General features: G+C 40.6%; 1 protein-coding gene across 30 annotated transcripts in view; it reads right to left on the minus strand.

The window, feature by feature from the left end:
* The window catches only part of SORBS2 (sorbin and SH3 domain containing 2), a 458,010-nt gene that overhangs the window by 271,100 nt on the left and 160,929 nt on the right, over positions 1-25,981 (minus strand). For 29 of the 30 annotated variants that reach the window (XM_073341830.1, XM_073341809.1, XM_073341814.1 and 26 more), the window contains exon 1: positions 18,799-19,342. The exons of the other annotated variant lie outside the window; for it this stretch is intronic. The gene's annotated coding sequence lies outside the window, so the exon portion shown is untranslated. Of the gene's footprint in view, positions 1-18,798; positions 19,343-25,981 lie in introns of those variants that run through there. 30 annotated transcript variants of the gene reach the window in all.

A 25,981-nucleotide genomic window follows, 5' to 3' on the forward strand; every position in this document is an offset into this window, starting at 1 on the left:
ATATCAGCAGATCTTTGATTGCGTGGGCTACTTGCATCACAGCAGCTCCAACAGTAGATTTGCCCACTCCAAATTGATTCCCAACTGACAGGTAGCTGTCTGGCATTGCAAGCTTCCACAGGGCTATCGCCACTCGCTTCTCAACTGTGAGGGCTGCTCTCATCTTGGTATTCATGCGCCTCAGCGCAGGGGAAAGCAAGTCACAAAGTTCCATGAAAGTGCCCTTACACATGCGAAAGTTTCGCAGCCACTGGAAATCGTCCCAGACCTGCCACACTATGCGGTCCCACCAGTCTGTGCTTGTTTCCCGAGCCCAGAATTGGTGTTCCACAGCATGAACCTGCCCCATTAGCACCATGATGCATGCATTGGCAGGGTCCATGCTTTCAGAGAAATCTGTGTTCATGTCCTGATCACTCACATGACCGCGCTGACGTCGGCTCCTTGCCTGGTATCGCTTTGCCCGGTTCTGGTGCTGCATATACTGCTGGATAATGCGTGTGGTGTTTAATGTGCTCCTAATTGCCAAAGTGAGCTGAGCGGCCTCCATGCTTGCCTTGGTATGGCGTCCGCACAGAAAAAAGGCGCAGAACGATTGTCTGCCGTTGCTCTGACGGAGGGAGGGGCGACTGACGACATGGCTTACAGGGTTGGCTTCAGGGAGCTAAAATCAACAAAGGGGGTGGCTTTACATCAAGGAGTATTTCAGGCAGGACTTCATGGAGGGTTCCAATAAGAAATGGTGCACCTAAGTTATTGTTCTTATTGGAACGAGGAGGTTAGCCTGGCCTCTGATTGATACATGGCTAGATATACCTCGCTGCACCTTCTCTGTGAGTGACTGCAGTGTGACCTAGAAGAATGAGTCCCCTAGACGGGGGAGAGGGGGAAGCAAATGTATACAGAACAAATCTGGTCTATTTCTTGTTTTGATCCACTCCATCTATCTTTTACATTTTCGGCTGGCAGCAGACGGTGCAGAAGGACTGCTAGCCATCCTCATCTCTTGCCTGCCCGGCAGAAGATGGTACAGTACGACTGCTAGCAATCCGTATCGCCTGCCTGCTCACCATAAGACGGTTCAATAGGACTGACTGCAGGACTAAAGAGAATGACCTGGTCAAGTCACTCCAAATTTAGTCCCTGCGCCCATGTCTGCCCAGGCGCTCCCAGCCAACGTGGCCAGGAGCGCCTCGGACATGACGATGACGGCTACCAGTCGTACTGTACCGTCTGCTGCCACAAGGCAAGGGGTTGCTGCTACTGTGTAGCAATGCAGTACCACGTCTGACAGCACCCAGGAGACATAGGGTGACGGTTACCTGAGCGGGCTCCATGCTTGCCGTGGTATGGCGTCTGCACAGGTAACTCAGGAAAAAAGGCGCAAAACGATTGTCTGCCCTTGCTTTCACGGAGGGAGGGAGGGAACGGGGGCCTGACGATATGTACCCAGAACCACCCGCGACAATGTTTTAGCCCCATCAGGCATTGGGATCTCAACCCAGAATTCCAATGGGCAACGGAGACTGCGGGAACTGTGGGATAGCTATCCACAGTGCAATGCTCCGGAAGTCAACTCTAGCCTCGGTACTGTGGAAGCACTCCGCCGAGTTACTGCACTTAATGCACTTAGAGCATTTTCTGTGGGGACACACACACTCAAATATATAAAACCGATTTCTAAAAAAACGACTTCTATATATTCGACCTTATTCCGTAGTGTAGACATACCCTTAGGAAACTCTCCCAATTATAATAAACATTGTTGTTCTAACCACAGGAACAAATAGGAAACAAGGCACTATACTGTTGACAGAATTATTACACTAAAAACACTGTAGATACTACATAACATAGTATCTGGTCCAGACAGGTGGTCGTCTGGGTCTGACAGGCCGTCTCTCAAGCCCTGGTTCCAGTGCAATGTCTTGTTGTGTTGATACTATGGTGAAGTCATCCAATGCAGACTGGGTCTTGGCATAATCTCCTCTTGGTGCATAAGCAAGTGCAAGATAAGAAGCATTCCATACCCACCCATCAGAAAGTTGATAGGTGTAAGGTCCCTTCTTCTCTATGATTTTAAGAGGAGCTGTGAATTTATGGTCCCCTTTGCGTAAAATTCCAGGTTTTCATATTCTAACAAAGGAATCACACTCGAACTTTGGTTCCTTAGCACCCCGCCGCTTGTCTATGAAAGCCTTATACTTTGCTTGGTTCTGTTCAACTGTTTTTCTCACATCATCCTCAGTTGGGGCCTCAGGTCGTGCCTTTAACAATCCAGCAATGTTCAGTTTAGTATTCATCTGTCTCCCATGCAGTAACTCTGCGGGTGATCTTTGCATTGTGGCATGTCGTGTATCTCGGTATGCTTGCAAGAAATCAGTAGTGAAGGTTATCCACAATCGCCCTTCCAGTTTAGCCGTTTGCAAACTCTCTTTTAAACTTCTGTTAAACCGTTTGATTTCTCCATTGGCTTGACGGTGGTATAGAGATGACCTTCTGTGTAAAATGTTCCTCTGTGCTAGAAAAGTTTCAAACTCCAGGGAAGTAAATTGACAACCACTATCTGAAACCAGTTCTTTGGGGTTACCTTCCCTGCTAAAAACTGAAGAGAGGAACTTCATTACTGTAGCAGAAGAGATTTGCGATGTAAACACTACCTCAGGCCATTTACTGAAATAGTCTGTTAAGGTGATGGCATAACAGCAGTCAACTGAAGCAGAATCAAAGGGTCCTACAATGTCAATCTGCCACTTTTTCCCATGCAGATTCAGGAAGAGGAACAGGCTGTAATGGAGGGGTACATGCCACTGCTGTCTTATCATACATTTGGCAAGTGACAGAGGGTTTTATGAGTGCTTCAGTTTGAGAGTCCATCCCTGGCCACCAATACAGATCCCTTAGTCATTTGGTTCTGACAATTCCTTGATGAGTATCATGTGCCAGGTGTATGAGTTTTGACTGTAATTCTTCCGGCACAAGTAGCCAGTGTGTAACTCGTAGCACGCAGCCATCGAGCAAAGAAAGTTCATTCCGAACTCTAAAATAAGACAGCAAAACTGGGTCAAGGTTTTTAGGGTTACTGGGCCATCTCTTTGTCAGAAATTCCTGTAGTTTTTGTTGAATTGGGCACGCTGAACAAGCAGCTTGAAATTGTTCTCTTGTAACTGCAGTGAGAGCGCTTGTAATAAGCGCAACTACTACATCCTCATCCTCTGGTGGACCATCTGGTGAAAGCAAAGGCAGGTGAGAAAGGCAATCAGCTACCACATTTTGGTTTCCAGGCTTATATTCCAGTTCATAATTGAAAGAGAGTAGTCTTGCAGACCATCTAGCAAAACGATATCCTGCTCTTCCCAGTCCTTTCGTGGTGAGCAATGTCGTCAAAGGGCTGTGGTCTGTGCGCAACTTGACTGTGCGGCCTCACAGGTAAGTTCTCCATTTTTCAGTAGCCCAGACACAAGCAAATGCTTCTTTGTCAACTAGAATATTTTCTCTCAGAATTACTTAATGTCCTTGAAGCAAATGCAACAGTCTTCTCTGTGTTGTCCTCATGAAGTTGTGTGAGGACAGCCCCAAGTCCATAATCAGAAGCATCAGTAGTTACAATTGTGGGCAATGCAGGACTGAATAGTGCAAGTACTGGACTATGTACAATCAAGTCTTTCACCGTTTCAAAACTAGCTTGTGCATCCGTTGTTCACACTAAGGTTGAACTTCCCCATAGTAATTCTTGTAACAGTTCAATGACAGAAGCATAACTGGGAATGAATTTTGCATACCAGGAGGTAAGACCCAAGAAGGAACGTAAGGTTTGCAAATCTGTTGGAGGAGGAGCATTTGAAATTGCCAGGATATGAGCCGGATCAGGTTTTAGTCCAGCTTGTGAAATTGTATGCCCCAGAAAGGAGAGTTCAGTTTGTCTAAATTTGCATTTGGACCTATCGAGTTTGAAGCCTGCTTTGCTCATGCAGTTTAGTACAGACTGCAGGTTATTGTCCTGCTCCTCCTAAGTTTTTCCAAACACGATAATATCATCCAAATAGCATTGAACTCCATGTTGAGTCTTCAAAACCAATGACATCATTTTTTGGAAGGCACTTGGAGCTGATGCAAGAACGTATGGAACACGTTTAAAACTGAATAATCCCTTGTGTAATAAATGTTCTATCTTCATGCAACATAACCTGATGGTGTGAGCTCTGCAAATCAAGAGCAGAAAACATCTTTGCTCCAGGGAGTTCTGCAAATACTTCTTCTATGTGAGGAAGAGGATGGCTGTCAATCACAATAGCTTTATTTGGCTCCCTTAAGTCCACACAAAGGCAAATGCCTCCACCCTTCTTCTGTGTCACTACTGTAGGTGAAACCCATTCCAAGGAGTTAATCTCTTCAATAATGTCCTCTTGAATAAGTTTTCTAAGTTCCTCTGAAAGAAGCTTCCCTGACTGAAAATGGTAAGCGCCGTAATTTCTGTCGCACAGGCATCACATTATTCCACATTTTAACTTTATGTAGAAACCCATAAGCACAGCCAAGTTTCTCCTCAACTGGGTGTTGGGTCCCAGCTGAAACTGGTGTGTGTACCGCAAGAGTGCTTTGCTGAGGAAGATCAATTCGTCCATTAACTACCCTGAGATTTAAAGCAGCCAATAAATCTCTGCCAAGGATAGGAGTGCCTTTGTGGACAATGTAGAACTCTGCAGTTACACAGCAATCACCAAAAGTAACTATTGCTGGCAGGCAGCCATGTACTGGAATATGGTTTTTCAAATAGCACACCAAGTGAAGTTTGGGTTCAGTAAGAGGCACATCTTTAAAGTAATGCAAATAGATGGAATCAGGTAGTATAGATACTGCTGAGCCAGTGTCCAACATTAGCTGAATAGAGTATGGTTTGCCTGAGGGTATGGCGGAAATTTATTTGTTCTGGAATATGTGCAGTAGCGATTTTGTCCACGCTCAGCACAGTAACATCTGGTATTGAAACTGCATGCACCTGTTGATTGAACTGGCTACGGTGATGTACTTTAGCAAAATGCCCAATCTTTTTGCAATGATTGCACTGAGCTACTTTTGCCAGACATCCTGTGTAGCTTGCAAGGTGTTGTGGGGATCCATAGCGAAAGCATGCTTTTACTGTATTTTGAATTTGCTAATTTGGTGGTTTTTCATTAGTTTTCCTCTTGTAATTGTTTGCCTGCAGCAATAGTGAACTTTTCTGCAAAGGAGTCACAGCCTGGACTGTGCCTCCTGTAACCATGCTCATTATTTTGGCTTCAGCTGTAGCTGACTCAATCTGGGTAGCAATAGTTATTGCTTTTTCTAGTGTAAGTTGTGGTTCTAGAAGTAAACGTTCTCTTACACGAAGCATATTTGTTTTCTCAATGGGCTGGTCTCTAATCATCTCATCTGCCACACTCCCAAAGTCACAAGTTACAATCAGACTCCTCAGGGAAGCAATATACTGCATTATAGTCTCCCCTGGTTTCTGCTCATGCTGGCGAAATCTGTTGCCATTAGCTACTACATTCACTTTTGGTACAAAAAAGTTCTTTAATGCAGTGAGTGCAGTCTCATATTTATCGTCTGCAAGGGGAAAAGTGTAAACTATACGCTGCCCTTCTGCTCCAAGGCAGTGGATTAGCAGAGCATGCTTTCTTATTTCAGAAATCTCTGTAGCACTGATTTCAAGCAGATAAGTCTCAAACATATGGATCTAGGCAGTAAAAGCAATTGGAGGCTCACCTGGACTTTGTAGAAAGGGTGCAGGTGATTTCAGTGGCAGAAGATCCCATCCTCGTCACCAAAATGTTGGAGTAGCCAGGCAAGGTACTAACAAACTTCAACAGGACTTTATTTTTTAATGTGGAAACCTCTTTTCCAAGCTGCTGCTGCTGCACCCTCATTTACCTCTCCCTCAGCCTCTTCAACTCCTCCCCCCTCCTTCCTGTTTCCTGTCCTTTCAGACTCCCAACAGCCAGTGCTACCAGTTCTAATAATTACAAGCAAAATCTAAACACCACATGTACACCTAACACTCTTGTTCAAGCCTTCATCACCTCCTACTTTGACTAAAGTAATAATGTCTTCTCTGGCCTGCCTACATCAACACTGACCCTTGCAATCCATATAAAAGGCAGCTGCTGAGATATTTCTGTTTGTGCTTTGACCCTCTCACTCCCCCATCCCTCAATTTTTGAATCCTATCACTGGATTCTTGTTTTCCATCACACTGATTCAAGTTTCTTTTTCTTGCCTCCATGTTTATTTTCTCCTATGTACTCCCACTCCATCCAGGATGCCAATTTAGAACACCTATTTGTCCACTTCTTCCACAATCATCTCCATCCTTTCTTTCTCACTGCCCTTCATGCATGAAGTGACCTCCTTGAACTAATCTACATGGCTATTATCTTCTCCTTAACATTCACTTCTGCTCCCTATAAGAAATCAGTAGGGCTGTCAATTAATCGCAGTTAACTCACGCAATTAACTCAAAAAAAGAATCACAATTTAAAAAATGTATCATGATTAATTGCAGTAGTAATCACATTGTAAACAATAGAATGTCAATTGAAATTTATTAATTATTTGTGGATTTTTTCTACATTTTCAAATATATAGATTTCAATTACAACACAGAATACAAAGTGTACAGTGCTCACTATATATTATTTTTATTATAAATATTTGCACTGTAAAATGATAAACAAAAGAAATAGTATTTTTCAGTTCACCTCATACAAGTACTGTAGTGCAATCTCTTTATCGTGAAAGTACAACTTACAAACATTGTCTTTTTTTATTACATAACTGCACATAAAAACAAAACAGTGTAAAACTTTAGAGCCTACAAGTCCATTTAGTCCTACTTCTTGTTTAGCTAATTGCTAAGACAAACACATTTGTTTACATTTATGGGAGATAATGCTGCCCGCTTCTTATTTACAATGTCACAAGAAAGTGAGAACACCTCCATTCCAGAGGACATGCTTCCATACCATTGACGCTCGTAGAAAAAAAAAAGTGTTAATTAAATTTCTGAATTAACTCCTTGGGGGAGAATTGTATGTCTCCTGCTCTGTTTTACCCGTATTCTGCCATATATTTCATATTATAGCAGTCTTGGATGATGACCCAGCACACGTTGTTCATTTTAAGAACACTTTCACTGCAGATTTGACAAAACGCAAAGAAGGTACCAATATGAGATTTCTAAAGATAGTTACAACACTCAACCCAAGGTTTAAGAATCTGAAGTGCCTTCCAAAATCCGAGAGGGACGAGGTGAGGACATGCTTCCAGAAGTCTTAAAAGAGCAACACTCCGATGTGCAAACTACAGAACCCGAACCACCAAAAAAGAAAATCAACCTTCTGCTGCTGGCATCTGACTCACATGATGAAAATGAACATACATCAGTCCTCATTGCTTTGGATTGTTATCGAGCAGACTCATCATCAGCATGGACAGATGTCCTCTAGAATGGTGACTGAAGCATGAAGGGACATACGAATCTCCCCAACTAGGAGCTATCACAATACAAATAATAAATAATTAAAAGCAAGACATCTCATTATTAACTGGAGTACAAACTCATAGCACTCAGTGGTGTGTTTTGAGATGACTGATGATTAGTTTACATATTGACAAATGAAATGTATTTAAAATTATTGAAATATTAAGTACTAGAAACAGAAGCCAATGAATTACACCAGGGATTAGTTTGGGTGAGTGTCTTTATAACCAGTTTAGTCCTACAGTCATGAGAATTCTACTGTATTTTATAGCTGTTAAGTTGGTAGCATTTTCCTAACATTTCACTACACTAACAGCGTCTCTCACTGGTAGGTGTTCACTAGAACAGGTGCAGATCTCCAAAAGAAATTTTTCTTTGGGCTAATAGTTTTGAGAGTACAATATGTGTCCTGAATCTGGCCTTTGTTAAAATGCAAGGCCATAAGTCAGCTAGAAAATTCATCTGTGAATCAAATGACATTGTCAAAACAGAGAATGTGTGACTCTGCAGCTATGCAAATGGTGAATTACAAACCTTTCTTTTGGGCTTGTTTAAAGGCTGGATGGTCATCTGTAGTGCTGATCAGGTTACAAGATATCTGTGTCTGTAAAGTGACCCCTAAAGAAAATATGTCTGTTAAGAAATTAAATTTGCCTGGTTATCTGAATGCATATCACAGCAAAGTCTTAGCTTTAGATCTTATTTTACTGTCAAACTTGTCAACATCTCACTCCATGATTATGTAGTGACACTGATGGGGCTGATGGAGGCACAAAAGGAGCACTCAAGGAAGACAAGGCCATTACGGAGAAGTTAAATGCATTTTTTGCATTGACCTTTGCAGCAGATGATGTGAGGGAAATTCCCACTCCTGAGCCATTCTTTTTAGGTGACAGATCTGAGGATTAACAGTCATTAATGTCCCAGATTGAGGTGCTGATAGAGGAAGTTTTGCAACAAATTGATAAAAGTAAAGAATAAGATGTCACCAGGATCAGATGATATTCACTCAAGTATTCTGAAGGAACTCAAATATGAAATAGCAGAATTACTAATTGTGGTATGCTTAAATCAGCCTCTGTAGCAGATGACTCGTGGATAGCTAATGTAATGCCAATTTTTAAAAAAGGCTCCAGAGATGATCCTGGCAATTACAGCCAGGAAGCCTAACTTCAGTACTGTGCAAATTGCTTGAAACTATAGTAAAGAACAGAATCATCAGACATATAGATGAACACAATTTGTTGGGGAAGAATTAACATGGCTTTTTTAAAGGGAAATCATATCTTGCCAATCTATTAAAATTATTTGAGGGGGGCAACAACCTTGTGGACAAGAGTGATCCAATGGATATAATGTACTTGGACTTTCAGAAAGCCTTTGATAAGGTCCTTTACCAAAGGCTCTTAAGCAAAGGAAGCAGGCATGGGATAAGAGAGAAGTTACTCTCATGGATCAGTAACTGGTTAAAAGATAGGAAACAATGGGTAGGAATACATAGTCAGTTTTCAGAATGGAGAGAGGTGAATATGTAGGAGCAGGATTTAATATTTCTACTATAAGAATTAATATACGATTTGATCATCCTGACAGCCACCCTTTTTGAACAGCAGAAAGGAATGACCTTCTGGGACATTGGTAGAAACACATCTGACAGATTGCCAGTGTCTGTACTGATGTTAAGGCAGGGACAGACCAGAACAATCCTTATGACTGATTATGGTCACCTTTTGTTTTAGGATAAGATTTCATTACAGTATTTTCTATAAGGTCTTGCTTCTTGTATGCACTGCAACCTAAGTTGGGTAAGATTCTTTTGTAATCCCTTTCGTAACCATATAATCCTTTCCAAAATGTTATCCTGTCTGAAGGTCTCTGTAAAACACTATTTGTGTGAATGAGGAATGTATGCATCAGCAAAAGATAGATAACGTGTGAAGCTCATTGTTACAGTCAGATGGTCAAGGAAGAAGGAGTGAAGAGACTTAACAACACCAGAGAACCATCAGCGCATCCATGATTGAGGAAGGGCAGATTGACGACACTGAGGTGGAGGCTGGCACCCATAAAGACAAGACAATTGATTAAATCAAAACCAGGACAAGATGACCCTCTCGGAGGTGTTTTGGAATGTTAACATCAAAAGATAACCCCAGTTAAGGAGTAACCGGTCACAAATTGATACAGCAAAATCCATAGACTCCAACAGAGAAAAAAAGACTATAAGAACAGGGTGCTTGGCCATGGGACTTTGGGTTTGTTTTGCCACAACTCCAGGAACATCAGATCGCGACTGACAGAGCCCGGCTCCCCCCTGCGACCAATATGGCTGGCCACTAGATTGTTCCATTCTCTGGACTGGTAACTATAAACATCGACTGACAGGACTCTGTGTGTGTGTGTGTGTGTGTGACTGAAAAGCATATGCTAACTGCTGTATTCTCAATAAATGCGGCGTATTGCCTTTTTCCCTGAAAAAGACCTGTGTGCTTCTTATAAGCATAACAAAGAGTGGGGTCCCCTGAGGATCTGCACTGGGACCAATGCTGTTCAACATACACATAAATGATCTGGAAAAGAGGTAAACGGTGAGGTGTCAAAGTTTGCAGAAGATACAAAATTATTCAACATAGTTAAGTCCAAAGCAGACTGAAGAGTTACAAAGGGATCTCACAAATCCGGGTGACTGGGCAACAAAATGGTAGATGAAATTCAGTGCAAATGCAAAGTAATTCACATCATAAAATATAATCCCAACTAGTAATATAAAATAATGGGCTCAAAAATTAGCTGTTACCACTCAGAAAAGAGATCTTGGAGTCATTGTGGCTAGTTCTCTGAAAACATCTGTTCAATGTGCAGTGGCAATCAAAAAAGCTAACAATGTTAGGAAACATTAGGAAAGGGAAAGATAATAAAAACAGGAAATATAATATGTCACTACATAAATCCATTGTACACCCATACCTTGAATACTGTGTGGAGTCTGGTCATCCCATCTCAAAAGAGAGAGATTAGAATTGGAAAAGGTACAGAGAAGGGCAATAAAACTGATTAGGGATACGGAACAACTTCCATAAGAGTAAAAAGAAAAGGAGTACTTGTGGCACCTTAGAGACTAACCAATTTATTTGAGCATGAGCTTTCGTGAGCTAAAGCTCATGCTCAAATAAATTGGTTAGTCTCTAAGGTGCCACAAGTACTCCTTTTCTTTTTGCGAATACAGACTAACACGGCTGTTACTCTGAAACCTTCCATAAGAGTAGTGATTAAAAAGACTGGGATTTTTCAGCTTGGAAAAGTGATGACTAAGGGGGGATATGATAAGTGTATAAAATCATGAATGATGTAGAGAAAGTGAATAAGGAAACGTTATTTACCCCTTCACATAACTAAAGAACCAGGGGTCACCCGATGAAATTAATAGGAAATAGGTTTAGAACAAACAAAAGGCAGTACTTCACACAATGCACAATCAATTTGTGGAACTCATTGCCATGGGATGTTGTGAAGACCGAAAGTATACAGACACTCCCCAGGTTACGCAAGACCCGACTTATGCAAATCCGCACTTATGGAAAAATAGGGGGGTTTTGCGGTGTTTTGTGGGGGGGGGGTAACGGTCAGGTATACGTTTCCGACTTATGCAAAATTTGAGTTTCGCAAGGCATTCTGGAATGGAACTATTGCGTAAGTCAGGGAGTGTCTGTAACTGAGCTCAAAAAAGAATTAGATAAATTCATAGAAGATAGGTCCATCAACAGTTATTAGTCAAGATGGTCAGGGATGCAACCCCATACTCTGGGTGTCCCTAAGCCTCTGACTGCCAAATGCTGGGACTGGACAATGGGGGATGGGGATCACTTGATAATTGCCCTGTTCTGATCATTCCCTCTAAAGCATCTGACATTTGCCACTGTTGGAAGACAGGATCCTGAGCTAGATGGACCACTGGTCTGACAAATTATGGCCATTCTTATGTTTACCCTCTCTCTATTTATATTATGCTGTTCACTGTGGAGATGAGTTCTTTTGGTGATCTAATTTCAGAAAGCTCTTAAAACTATTTAAAAAATATATATAAGCTACTTTGGTGGTTTCATGGTATTTTGACAACAAGAAGAGGAAGATAGGAATTGCTGTACCTAATTGGATCCAGGGTCCAGTGTACTTTCTCTGACAATGGACAGTACCAGATGCTTCAGATGAGAGAGCAAGAAACAATGTAGTGGATAATTCGGGAATAACCTGGCTATAAAGCAATTTCTTTCAAATTCTCATCAGTTAACAATTGATTTATGACCTGAAGCATAAGGGTTTTATATCCCTTATTAATTTTATCATAGTTAAGAAACCATAGATCTCACAATCTATATAGATGTCTAAGGCTGGAGTTTTCAAAGGTGATTAAGGGGAGTTTGAATTTCAATAGAAGTTAGACACCTAATGCCCTTCCCCCATCTTAGAAATCCTAATTCCACTGATCTCTTGATTTCCATAATATACTGTGGCAATGAGTTCCATAGGTCAAGGGAAAAAATCTTCTCAGTTTAAAATTTGTTGCCTTTCAGTTTGATTAAATGTCCCCTTGTTCTCATGTCATAAGAAATGGTAAATATGAGAGTCCCATTTAACTTCATCCTTCCTGCAGTTGAGTTCCGCTGTGCTAGGTTCTGGTACGATTTCTCCCTTGAGTATGTTAAACTTAATCATATTGGGGGCAGTATTACTCAAAAGCTCAACTATAATTATTTCTTGAACCAATTCTTCAACATTACTTAGGACTCAGTCAAGACTAGCCTCTGCTGTTGTGCATTCTAAAACTAGCTGTTCCAAGAAGCAATTTTATGGTGTCAAGAAATTGCTTTTCTAAACCTTCTAAACTTTTCTAAGATTCAATTGGTTTATACATGGTTAGTTGTAATCAGCCATTAGTACTGTTTTATTAGTCTTAGTTCCTTTTTTTATAGCCCTTAATTCAATGGACTCAATATTCTTTTTTGGAGGCCAGTAGAAAAATCTTGACACTATATTTGTACTTGTAGTTCTTGGAATTGGTATTTCTACAGATTCTGCTATCCAGTCCACTCCACTCATGTATTAACCATGGATTCTATAGAACGTTTTAAATCTAGTCCTACTACTCCAGCATTACACCCTAATCCATCCTTCCTGTATACTTTATACTCAAGGTAAGCAGTATTCCATTGCTTTATGTCTTTTTACCATGTTTCAGAAATACCTTTGTCAAGGTCGTCTTCCACAGCTATTCATTTTAGTAAAATCAATGGAAGTCAGGCACCTACTTCATTCAGGTGCTTTTGAAAATACCATCAGGTGCCTAAATACCTTTGAATATCTGGCACCGGGTGCATATACATAGACCACTTGACCACAAGACAAACAGCTGTACATTCTGTACTCTCCTCACCCACTGTTGACATGGATGTAGAAATAAAGGGCTGTGCTACTTAAGAAGGTTGCTGTCTGCTATCTACAGCATGGGTTACATCAAGATGATGTAACATCCTACACACTGTCTTATCTATGCCTACTAAGCCTATGTTCCATGGAACTTTTCACGTATTTCTACTTGTCCAAACTTCTTTCCATGAAAGTGGAATAAATGGCACAGTGCTCTCCCCACAGTTCCTGCCTGGGCTACAGCAGCTTTATGTTCAGTCTGAGGTTAAGTAAAAGCCCTCACCCTCACCCATGGTGAAGACCGCCCAGGAGACACACCAAATAAGGACATTTCACAGCTAGCTTGTCCTTGCCCCTACTTGATCTACTCTGTCCTCCGTATGAGCTGCATTATACAATTTTGAGCCGCCTAATGAGTTACAGCTGGCTTGCATCCTGAATTTCCACTGCTGGCGTCCCATCACATAGATTCTGCTGGCAGACCCTGGGCAGAGAATTGGACCTGGTATATATTCAGTGTTTCATCCAAAATTTTGAAACAACGATTGGAAGTGTCCTTGGATTTCCCATCTACTTTGACCTTCAGCCCCAGCTGCTGATTTTCTGTTTGCAGGATTGTAGGCTCAATACATTAATGGATCTTTAGACGTGGAGTCACTTTACGGTTTTATATGCCTACAGGGGTTTGGTTCCCTTTATTTTCTGGTATGAACACTGCAGTTATTGATTCTGCTCAGCAGTTACAGCACTTTTTCTTCCCCATAGTTTTCCCCAGGCATATCTGCCTTTTCATGGGGGTAGTGCTAAAGTGAAAGGGTATGTTAGAAAATACCACTTGCAGCCTAAATAACCTAACCATTGACTGCAGATAAACTATTTCATGTTTTATGGGGCTGATTGATATGGGACTGATTGATATCCTAATTGCTTTAAAACATCTAACAGTAAAACAAAATTGCTTGTACACCTTCAAGAATAATATTCAAGACATAACAAACATGGTGCCTTATTAAAAATAAAGTTTTCATTATTCCAAGTTAATTCACTGATTTTTAAAACAATCATTGTCATCTAATGAAACGATAAACTGACCTAATCAAATTTGTTAGCTAAAATATGACTGAAGATTTTTTTCATTTTTTTTCAAAGTCTTTGAGCTCTGAGGGCCTCAATATCAGAGTTTTAAAAAATGGTTAGTGCTACAATATTTTGTTTTTAAAGAGAGAATTTTTTTATCCTAAGAGACAGCCTAGAGACCCCATTGGAGACATCAAAACTCAGCTTATAGTCATAGCCAAAACTGAGCTCTTCAAGGGAAGCTTCTTGTTGAGTAAGGATGGCGGGGTTTTTAAGGGTGCATGAATCAGAACACTATCCAGACTAAGCTCAGAAAAGCATGACAAAATAAACTGATTTAGAGTGAGGAGCTGGAAATAACAGAAGAAAAGTCTCTCGCTTTGTTTTTGAATTTCCTGTTTCACAGCAACATTGGCTATGTGTTCTTTGTCATGGCACAACATGTTTGAACAGAAAAATACTATATTTCACAGTCCACTGAAAGCAGAGTTTTACTGTTGTTCAAGAACCATGTCATTTAAAAATGTTGTTTCCATTCAAAACATTCTTTGCTAGCCCACCTCAGGACTCTTTTTAAGTGGTTACTTCTCTTTACTCTCACCTTATAGTCCTCTCCCATTCTCATACTTCATGGAATTTTATATCACATAATTCCTTAGAAACTAAGCTAAGTGCTTTTTAGCGTTTTGCTTTACTTTACCTGCAGATAGATTTCTACAATATATTACATTTAAAAACTATAATTTCCAGAACTGACAGAAAGAGAGCAAGACAAACATTTTTGTGACAGGTAGAACTAGCCAACATTTTTAATGCAAAAAATTTTTTTGATGAAAAATAGCAGGTTTTGGAAAATGAAAATGGGGAAATATAGATTTTTTTTAAAAAAGACCTTTCCCCCTCTCCTTCCCCTTTCCCTTTTCCAGTGACAAAATGGAAAAAGAAAAAAAAAAAGAGAGAAAAAGAGGAAGGAAGCTTTCATGTTTGGGGAGTTAGTTTTCAACAAATCAGAACTTTTGAAATTTTTCACAAAAAATGGGAGAAAATGAAAATATTTCACAAAACACTGACTTTTGACCAACTTTAGTGATGTACTTTTATTATAGCATTTTGAATGGGAAACAATTACAAGTCTAGATGCCATCTGTAGTCAAAATGTGCACTAACGAAGATCTGTAAAAATCTACTAAGGTATGTTGCACATATATGTACTATGCTCAACATTCTTATAAAAAAATGTAGTAGCTGGCAGTGAGTGTAACCGATGTTAACACAATACCAAGATAATGGCATTGGAAAGGATATCTATATAGAGCAACGCAACAAGATGAAAATATCAGTACTCTCCTTAGACCCAAATGACCACATAAGAAGAGACTCTCAAATCATGCCCCAATCAACATTATTACACTGACAGTCTTACTGGAATAGAAATAGGGGATAATGATCAAATTTGAGACACTTTGCCTATTCAAGCACCCCATCATCACTGGTGTGTCTTATTAAATACCTGTTCTTATTGGCATATTGGACAGGAAGATACTACTAGGCTAGGAATGGTGTTGCACAGAAGTTTGCCAGATGTGCTGATTCTATTATACTGATGTTTGAGACTGATCTGTATGCATGTGCTGTTATCCATCATCATTCATATTGGCACTTTCCTTTGCCCTGTTTGCAAACATACTGTGGTTCACATATCTACGCAGTCATTTCTTTATGCTGAGTGTGTACGAGATGCAGTATATGCATTCCTCACCCACTATATTATGGTATTTCTTGGCCCATGTTGCTAGTTATTATTGTTCTAGTCAAATCCAATAAGATGTGTTAAAATTGGAAAACACCAAATGATTGCCCTTATTTGATTCTGCACTTTCACTTGGCCATCCCAGTTTTCCTCCATTACGTTGTTCTTGCATCTGCCACGGCTATGGCATCCTATGTATGGACAAGCGCTTCTGATGTTTCGACTCATTTATCTGATTCTATTTTGTGTTACTACACTGTTCACAGCCACACCACTTAACTAATGGGGACACATGGGACATGCTGGCTCATTCTGCTAAGAAGAACATCTATAAATTATTGTAGTTTGATATCAGCATATTGGGAAAAGATTATGATTGATGTGATTGACACCACTGCAGATGAGATATGGTTCCTGTCGTTTGACACACAATCTACAGACATGCAAAATGATTTAAACCTTGAAGTCCTGGCTCTGCTGAAGTCAAAGGCAAATCTATTAACTTCAGTGAGGCCAGGATTTCTCCCCTAGTTCCTATATGCACTGCTACTGTTTCCCTAAATGTAACAGTCAGGTCAAATTGATATAAATCTTCATATACTTTTAAGGAGATTCCTTTTTAGAGACACATTTTGGCAACTAAACACAACAGGGGCTTTCCTGATTTGATTTTTATATTGAAGATTGAACTCTCCTCATTTTATACCCACACAACACAGAATTTCGTCCATTTGCATATAATGTTTAGTTGCAACTCTTCCCTCTCTTCAATTAAATTCCTCCTGAATAGACACTTCTTCTGCAACGCCTACAAGGCACAAGCTGACTAAGTCATCTACTTATCTATTTCATTTATGCATCGCCTGAGCAAACTGCTCATCAATGTCGATAGAGGGGGTTGAAAGTCAGCAGGAAGGGATTACACTGGGAACTGGTGTGGGGGAAAGCAAAGCTGGGACCTGGTTTGGGGGAAAGACAAGAGGAATAAATTATCATGGAAAAGAAATTTAGAGGTATTTTTTTTAAATTCAACAAATATGTAATTAATCAGACACGTGCCTATCATTACCTAAGTGATCACATTTTTTTATATTCTGCCAGCGTTCATTTCTCTTTGTCTTTTTAGAGAGTCCCTGAATAGAAGAATGTACAGTGTCTGGCTTCGTGATTGGAAAGTGCTAGCACCTGCTGGCTGCTATTGTTATATTTTAAAAATGTTTACATTTTGCATGATTAATTTATCATGACCACCCAGATTTTCTTTAGACGCTTACAAAGCATTTTACAAATGTTAAGCTCCACCTACTTTCCACCCCTTATTTACACGGCTGAAGTAATCGTAATCACACACACACATCCAGTTATTTATAAATACTTATATAGCACTGTAAATGTATATGGCACTCTACAAACACAGAAAAAGACATGGTCCCTGCCCCAAAGAACATACAGTAGGATGCCTACAAGTCTAAACACAGAACAGTAATTCAGGTAAGGGAGGTGTTTCATGGACAGTTATTGGTGAAGAGATAAACACATAATTCATGGAAGATGAGGCTTTTCTGAAGGAATGATTTAGAGGAGGCAGGGGACAAGAGACTTCCATTTCAGTAGCAGTGTTTTCAAATGTAACATTTAGTTCTGTATGCATTGGCTGGACACGCTCACTTTGAAAACCTCTTGGACTTTGGCTCCCAGTTACTGCACCATTTTATACAATAGTGACTTGTTACTAATTTACCTTTGTAATTATGTACTGGAATTTGTAATGATTAATCTCATGCCCAGTCTATTGTCTAAGTATATGAGGTAGCGAGATTTAAATCTGTACAACTGTTAAATACAAGTTAATGCAAACATTACATTAACACATTTTACCAGTGTAAACATAAAGAATCAGAATTCCTGGTGAGTTGTCAGTGAACAGTTTTAATCCATTTCAGATGTTCAGTGTTATTATGATCAGTCAGATATGATGGTATTCAGTAAGAGAGTTCTTAGATTACAGAGGCTGAAATGCTACCGGTTAACATAATTTAAATATTTTCAGATCACTGGCTGTGCCAAAAGATTATAGTTTTATTGACCAAATTCAATCCACATAACTGCTGTCTGCCTCTGAGACTGTCAATTAGTCAGATTATGTTTTACTTGTCAAGCGGCAATTAATTTTGGAATTGAGTGTCTATAATTTTAGCACATAGCCATTCACAAGAACTATCATATTCAAATATTTCTGTGCCTTTTTATTTTATGTAGCACTCACAGCAGCTAGCATATCAATGAGGTTGTGCCATAAAAGAAGTTTAACCATCTTATACTATAACTGTACTTGTGCTCCATGTGGAGTGCTGGCTTCCTTTCTTTTCCTGAACTCCAAATTGAGGGACACAATGGGTGTGTTGTGCTCTGTGCTAGCATGGTATGCACGATATCTTTGAAAAAGAGTTGTGAGCAGCACCTATTACCTAGACTCTTAACAGTACAAGTACCAGAAACTAATCAAACACAGCACTGGGGCATGCAGTTCATAAAAACTAGAGGAAAGCCTGCTTTCTATTATGACCTACATACTGCACAGCAGCAGTTGGACAGTTTAAATCTAGTTTCATTATTAAGGTTGAGCACAATGCATGTACTGCAATGCCGGGGAATTGAATGATTTTAAGGCTTTTCAAATAAAATAGTCACAAGTTCTATAATGTTTCATATCCCACATAATTCCTACAATACAGGTCACAGCAGGATACAAAAAATCTCTACTGTGTGTGAGTAAAATGTGTATACATGACTTCGTCAACTATTCAAAATGAATTAGTTCAAAATAGCAAATATTTGGAAGGGTACATTACAATATTTGACACAAATAATCTGTAAAATGATCGATCAATGTAATTCAAAAAAAGGCACTAAACAGGTCACTGCCCAAGTCACCTTTTAAGGGTAAATATTTTGTAGATTGGTTTCACTTGCAGGAAGTTTCACTCAAGGTATTTACAAAACTGAAAACAAAACAAATGCTTACCTCTTTCACATAAGCTGAGATGTACAGTAGCCTCCTTCTATGAATAAGTCCACAGGCAGATGCTCCTAAACCAACAATCTGTTAATAGGAAGCATGTAAACCTGGTTTTTACAGCCTACAGTATAGAGCCCATCTGAACTGCACACCTGCTTCTTCAGCAGCGCCTGCTCATATAAAACAGCAGTGCACAAGAACAATGTTGAGAGAGGGCAACACCCTTCTTTTGGGTCAGCAGCTTTCACTCTGAGCAGCTAGCGAGCTGTTGAGATAACATTGCAGAGAAACCTTGCCTTTACAAGTCAAAAATCCTACTCCACTGCTGTTAGCAGATATGCAGCATTATCACTCTGCATTCCACCCTCTCAGATCAGCTTGTGGCAGCTGCAGCCACCAGCTTGTCAAAATGGCATCTTGAGGGCATGCTCAGCTGTAATAATTATTCACTAATATGCCTGTTTCCTCTGTTTCCTGCGAGTGGATTTTTGTTTATTCTGTGGTAAAGCACAGCATAATATGTCACACTGTTTTCCATAAGCAAAATGGCTGGTCCTTTCAGCCGTGCTGCAGACAGCTCATTGGGTTCCACTGGCTTTTTGTAGCCATGGCAACAACCAACAGACAGACTTATCCAGCAAGCATGGCTGATCATGTGCAGATCTCCAGCACAGAATGTTAATTTATGGATTTTTTCTTCTGTACTGCCATTATTTTAATTTCTGAACATTTTATGGAAACATTCAGATGCTTCTTAAATTTTCCATTTGCTTTTGGGGTTACATGGAATTTTTGGTAAGTAGGTGAAGGGCCATATGCATTAATAAAATGTTTGTAAGAAGAGAAACCTCATTGCAAATGATCCCAGCCTAATAAAAGGCAAATTGTCATATAAAATAAACTATTGATTAAAAAACAGTCCTGTATCTTTGATGTTAAATCTAAGCATGGAGGACATTTGAAGGTATGAAAAGCAATATGTGGTTATGACAAGTAATCCTTTAAAGGCCACTTTATTAAAAATAAATTTGGAATTACTGATCTACACTAATGATATGATTCATGTCTGTCACCAGAAAGTCAACGTTCACAACCATTTGCCACCAAGAACAGCCATTACAATCTTTACAAATTGTTCTTAGCATTTTTAACTAATATCAGTGTGGATTTTTCTATTCTAAATAGAAAAAAAATTAAGTGGTAACTACTGTACCCGAGGTACCACAGTAGTATCCTATACTTAAAATAGGAGATAAAACTGTACACTTCACTATGCCTCAGTTTCCCCATGTGACTAACGATACTTAAAATTGTGAAACTTCTATTTACAAATAAAATGTGATATTTAAGAGTGAGATACCATCATCTCAGATACAATTCTCTAACAACATTGGAAAACATTGGCTTTCTAGTGGTGACCACTTCATACCCAGTACCCTTCATCCCAATCTATTTATTTTAAAAAAATCTACATAACATATTAATTATACACACTGTATTTACTACATCATTACACACTGGGGGCCTAGCAGGGAATCTGTCAGTGGAATGCAAGCAGGGAAGCAGGCCCAATATGTTTGATTTCAGACATTTCTGTCTGATTCTTCCCTTTTCAGGGTAGAAATATTCCAACTAACTTCAAATGTTTGACTTCAATGGGAATTATATAGTGAATGTGAAGAATGGACCACAGGGGACTAGTGATCTTCTTTCCAATACTCTGCAGCTTGTCCTTTGCTTTTTATGACCGCTACAAAGAGATGCTCTGTGTTTAGAAAGAATGCCAACGTGTCAGATTTCAAACACATTCTAGCACATTTGAGTAAGATGCTGTAACCTGTATCACTGACCATATTTCTAACATCAATCCCAGTTTATTGATTTTTCACCTTCTCCATTAACTTTCCAGAATGGAGGAAGAGTCCTTTGCTGATATTTATTTATCAGTATATTCCCTAGAAAACAATGGCATCTGATGCTAAGGATCAAACTGTCTTCAAGTGAACAGTGTCTCCAGCTACCAAGCACAGATTCTTCGTGCCATGACTACTGTCCAGTGGTGCTCTGTTTTCAGCAGAAAGGGAGGGAATTTGCTGATTTTCCAACTGATTTTAAAGCTGTTGGCTGGGAAACATTAAACCACTTGAACAATTTATTTACTGATGTGTACCGAACATTACAGGAAAATTGCTCTGCATCACTAAAATACCATTTCAATAACTTTTTCTTTACAGGACACATAATGTGGATATTGGGCCTGATTCTCCCTTTACAGTTGTTTAACATTGATGTAGCTCCACGGACACCATTGGAGTTGCTCTTGATTTACAGCACAGTAAGGAAAATCAGAACCAGGCTGTTTTTCTACTCCATATAGGTTCATGCATTGACCAATTAGATCATTTGTAATTGCTACCATATTCATTAGCATTTACATAGGCTGCACTGTAAATAAATTAAAGAACAGTTTACCATCCAAGTTTTAATCTTTTTGACCTGATGCCCACGCCCATGGATATCTTAAATCCAGAATGGAAGCACAAGGCTTTTGTACAACATTTTTTCTTTAGGTTAAAGCACATATGGGATGCAATCTGCAGCATTCAATATTAAGTGTCCAACCTTGTATTCCTCATGAGGCATAGCTCCAATTCAAATCAGTGTGAGATTTGCCTACACAAGGAATAGGCCAAAAGTAGCTATGTGCTTTTTGTGTATTTGTGGAATAACTGGTTAGATGGAAGGCATGGTGAGAAGCACAATATAAGAACGTGAATATGGTCTCAATCCAACAAAGCACTTAAGCACCAAGTGTGAGATCTTTACCACCACTCAAGTCCCGTTATGCAGGCTAAAAAGGCTAGAGTGGTGTAAAGAGGCCTTAAAATCACCATCTGGCCAGTGGAGGATTTCTGTAGTGTAGACACTATGGAGATAGCCATAAGCCTGCCTCCTGGAGACACCCTCACAAGACCCAGTGTAGGTAGGGTTGCCAGACATCCAGTTTTCGACCGGAATGCCCGGTCGAAAAGAGACCCTAGTGGCTCTGTTAAAAGTCCAGTCGGTGGCGCAGCAGGGCTAAGGCAGGCTCCCGACCTGACTCTGCATGGCTCCTGCAAGCGGCCGGCATGTCCCAGAGGCCCCTAGGCAGAGGGTCAATCAGGGAAGCTCCACACACTGCCCTCACCCCCCAGCGCCGCCCCTGCAGCTCCCATTGGCTGGGAACCATGGCCAATGGGACCTGTGGGGTGGCCCCTGCGGGTGCAGGCAGCACACAGAGTCCCCTGCCCCTCCACCTATGAGCCAGACATGCCAGCCACTTCCGGGATCCGGGTGGAGCCTGCCTTAGCTCAGCTATGCTGCCAACCGGGAGCCAACTGAGGTAAGCGCTGCTTGGATGGAGCTGGCACCCTGCACGCCCTGCCCCAGATCAGAACCCCCTCCTGCACCCTAACTGCCTTCCAGAGGCCGCACCCCAATCCTCTGCCCCAGCCATAAGCCCCCTCCTGGAGGCTGCACCCCATCCTGCACCCCAACCCTGAGCCCCATCCTGCAACCCAAACCCCTCATCCCTGGCCCCACCTCAGAGCCCTCAGCCCCCACCCCCACCCCAACTTCCTGCCCCAGCCTGGAGCTGCCTCCTGCACTATGAACCCCTCATTTCTGGCCCCACCTCGGAGCTCTCACCCCCTCCCACACACCAACCCCCTGCCCCAGCCCAGTGAAAGTGAGTGAAGGTGGGGGAGAGCGAGCAATGGAGGGAGGGGGGATGGAGTGAGTGGGGGCAGGGCTGCTGGGAAGGGGTGTTCAGTTTTGTGCGATTAGAAAGTTGGCAACCCTAAGCGTAGGGGGCCTGTAGGGATAGGCCTCAGAACACAACCACAGCATGCAATGCTATAGAGATTTCAGGCAGCCTGGAGAGGCTGCCGTAACTTTGACAGGCCCTCAGGCTGTCTAAATTATGCTGCAGTGTCTCTCCAATCTCTGGAACCGTCCAGATACAAGAGACTGCAGGATGGTTTTAAGGTACTGAAGCTGGCCTTGCTCTGTCACCCCTCCCCTCCCCATGATGCAATTTCCGTGCTGCCCCAAGTAGAGGCACAGCACAGACTCGCATCCAAAGTACATAGTCATTTTTGACCTCAGGGGGACTACTTGTACCGAGTGGGCATTTGTTCGCATCAAAATCCATCACCGTTTGGAAAGAAGCTAACAGACATTGAATAGTGCCTGTTCCTTCGTGCTTTACCTGGTAGTGTGCTATGACATCTCATTTTCAAGACATAAGTGGCAGGCATTACTCGCAGCTTTATCTCAAGAGAGATACCTCACATGTAACACTGTAATTCACCTCCTCCAGTTGCCATTTTTCCTCCACAAACAGTAGCTTCCAATTGTCTCAGACCAGCTTGAGTTACAGCACTTACAAAACTATACACCTTCCTTCCCGGTTGCCTTCATAAATAAACTCACCAAGGATCATTCTTCATTAATTTATTCATTGTTTTTCCACATAGCACAAGCTTAAAATTTAACTTCCACATTTTAAAACCATACTAATTGTTAATTATAGTGTATTCTTAAATTGTCTTTATAGCCATAAAACATAAATATGCACTGTATCAAATTTCAAATGCAGTTTGCACCAAAGGACAGCAAGTGTCACAAGAGCAAATTCCAGTTAAGTAGCAATTACAGGAAAATAAAATTATCCTTCTTGATATAGAATTGCTGTAATTACTCCTGGATGTAACTGAATATCCAAATAGAAAAACAAATAAAAAACCATGCCTGAATATCATTAGCACAATTAGAGAGCTTTTTGACCCTGTTTCCATTTCCTTAATAATTTGAATGGTAGACTTAAATGAAAAAATGTCCATGCAAAGATAGGTGGGCTGCTGTAATAAACAACACGGTTTCTCAGTTTACAATGAAAACGGAAGTACTTTGTTAACTTTGCACCCTTACAAAAAGATTTAAATGTACTTTATGAATATGAATTCCCAGCTCCTAGGACAGTAGGTAAATATCTAATCATTTATAGATATGTAAATCGAAACACAGATTATCATTCTTCCCAAGGTCACACAGGAATTCAGTGAGAGAGCCAGGAATAGAATTCTATAGTTTGACCCACATTCTTGCCACTACACAATACATGTCTCATAATGCAAAACACTATTATAATTAATTGTACATTATATAATATCTGTTTCCAAAGGGAACTTGAACACTGCAGAGTTAATTTTATGCAGTGCCAAACTTGTTCATAGATCCTGCACCTGTTTGATCATTCTCTCTACATATTTTCAAGTTCCTATCAGCAACATCCCTGAGTTAGAGATTGCTTTCATAGTTACTTCCATCAGATAACTTGCGAAGGTGTTCTGATAGGTGTTACTATATAGATTGTGCAGAGCATATACAATAATGAGGCAGTTTAAGAGCTTTTTAAACTGCATGTGTGGGTTTAAATAAAATACCCACAAAATCACTTTAAAAAAATTTGCTAGAGGACATTTGAGGAAAAAACAATTGAAGAAAAGTTGCCCTCTTTCTAAATATAATCATATGGATCACAGCCAACTTGCCTCTAAGGCAGGCAGTTCATACACAGCATGGGGTACAAAACCATGGCAAAAAGAGTAGAAAACACTCATCCTATTTTCCCCTTAAAAGTTTACAGGATTTTCCAAGAAGACCTCCAAATTACCCTTATAATAAAGCAGCAAGGCATCTTAAACTAACAGTTCTAAAATTCTGTACTACTTTTTCATATATATATATGAAATTATTATATATATATATATAATATATATATTATATATATATGAAATTATATATATAATTGCAATGATCCCCTTGCAGTACTAGTCTGGTTCTACTGCATAAATCATGGTAATATATTTAAGTAAAATTACAGTCAGCATCAAAACACTGCCATAAATTCAACTGTGCTACATTTTATCTTATTTCTAGAAATAGATAAAAGTCCCTTAAAATTTAGTTAAAACTGTAATTAGAGAATTTTTTCTAGACTTCCATCAAGCCTTTGATTCGGTGCATTGAGCGAGTTTATGGGATCTGATAAGGTGACTCAGCATCCCTCAGAAGATAGTGTCATTAACAGAAGAGCTCTATAATGGAATGGAAAGCTGTGATTGAGTCAATGGTAGATACACGGCATGGTTTCCTGTCTCCATAGGAGTTTGGCAAGTTTGCATTCATAGAATCATAGAATCATAGAATATCAGGGTTGGAAGGGACCTCAGGAGGTCATCTAGTCCAACCCCTTGCTCAAAAGCAGGACCCATACCCAATTAAATCATCCCAGCCAGGGCTTTGTCAAGCCTGACCTTAAAACCTTCTAAGGAAGGAGATTCCACCACCTCCCTAGGCAACGCATTCCAGTGTTTCACCACCCTCCTAGTGAAAAAGTTTTTCCTAATATCCAACCTGAACCTCCCCCACTGCAACTTGAGACCATTACTCCTTGTCCTGTCCTCTTCTACCACTGAGAATAGTCTAGAACCATCCTCTCTGGAACTACCTCTCAGGTAGTTGAAAGCAGCTATCAAATCCCCCCCTCATTCTTCTCTTCTGCAGACTAAACAATCCCAGTTCCCTCAGCCTCTCCTCATAACTCATGTGTTCCAGACCCCTAATCATTTTTGTTGCCCTTCGCTGGACTCTCTCCAATTTATCCACATCCTTCTTGTAGTGTGGGGCCCAAAACTGGACACAGTACTCCAGATGAGGCCTCACCAATGTCGAATAGAGGGGGACGATCACGTCCCTCGATCTGCTTGCTATGCCCCTACTTATACATCCCAAAATGCCATTGGCCTTCTTGGCAACAAGGGCACACTGCTGGCTCATATCCAGCTTCTCGTCCACTGTCACCCCTAGGTCCCTTTTCCGCAGAACTGCTGCCTAGCCATTCGGTCCCTAGTCTGTAGCTGTGCATTGGGTTCTTCCGTCCTAAGTGCAGGACCCTGCACTTATACTTAGAATCATCATAGAATATCAGGGTTGGAAGGGACCCCAGAAGGTCATCTAGTCCAACCCCCTGCTCAAAGCAGGACCAATTCCCAGTTAAATCATCCCAGCCAGGGCTTTCTCAAGCCTGACCTTAAAAACCTCTAAGGAAGGAGATTCTACCACCTCTTTAGGTAACGCATTCCAG

Source organism: Lepidochelys kempii, chromosome 4 (genome assembly GCF_965140285.1).
Source record: "Lepidochelys kempii isolate rLepKem1 chromosome 4, rLepKem1.hap1, whole genome shotgun sequence".
Classification (NCBI taxonomy): domain Eukaryota; kingdom Metazoa; phylum Chordata; order Testudines; family Cheloniidae; genus Lepidochelys; species Lepidochelys kempii.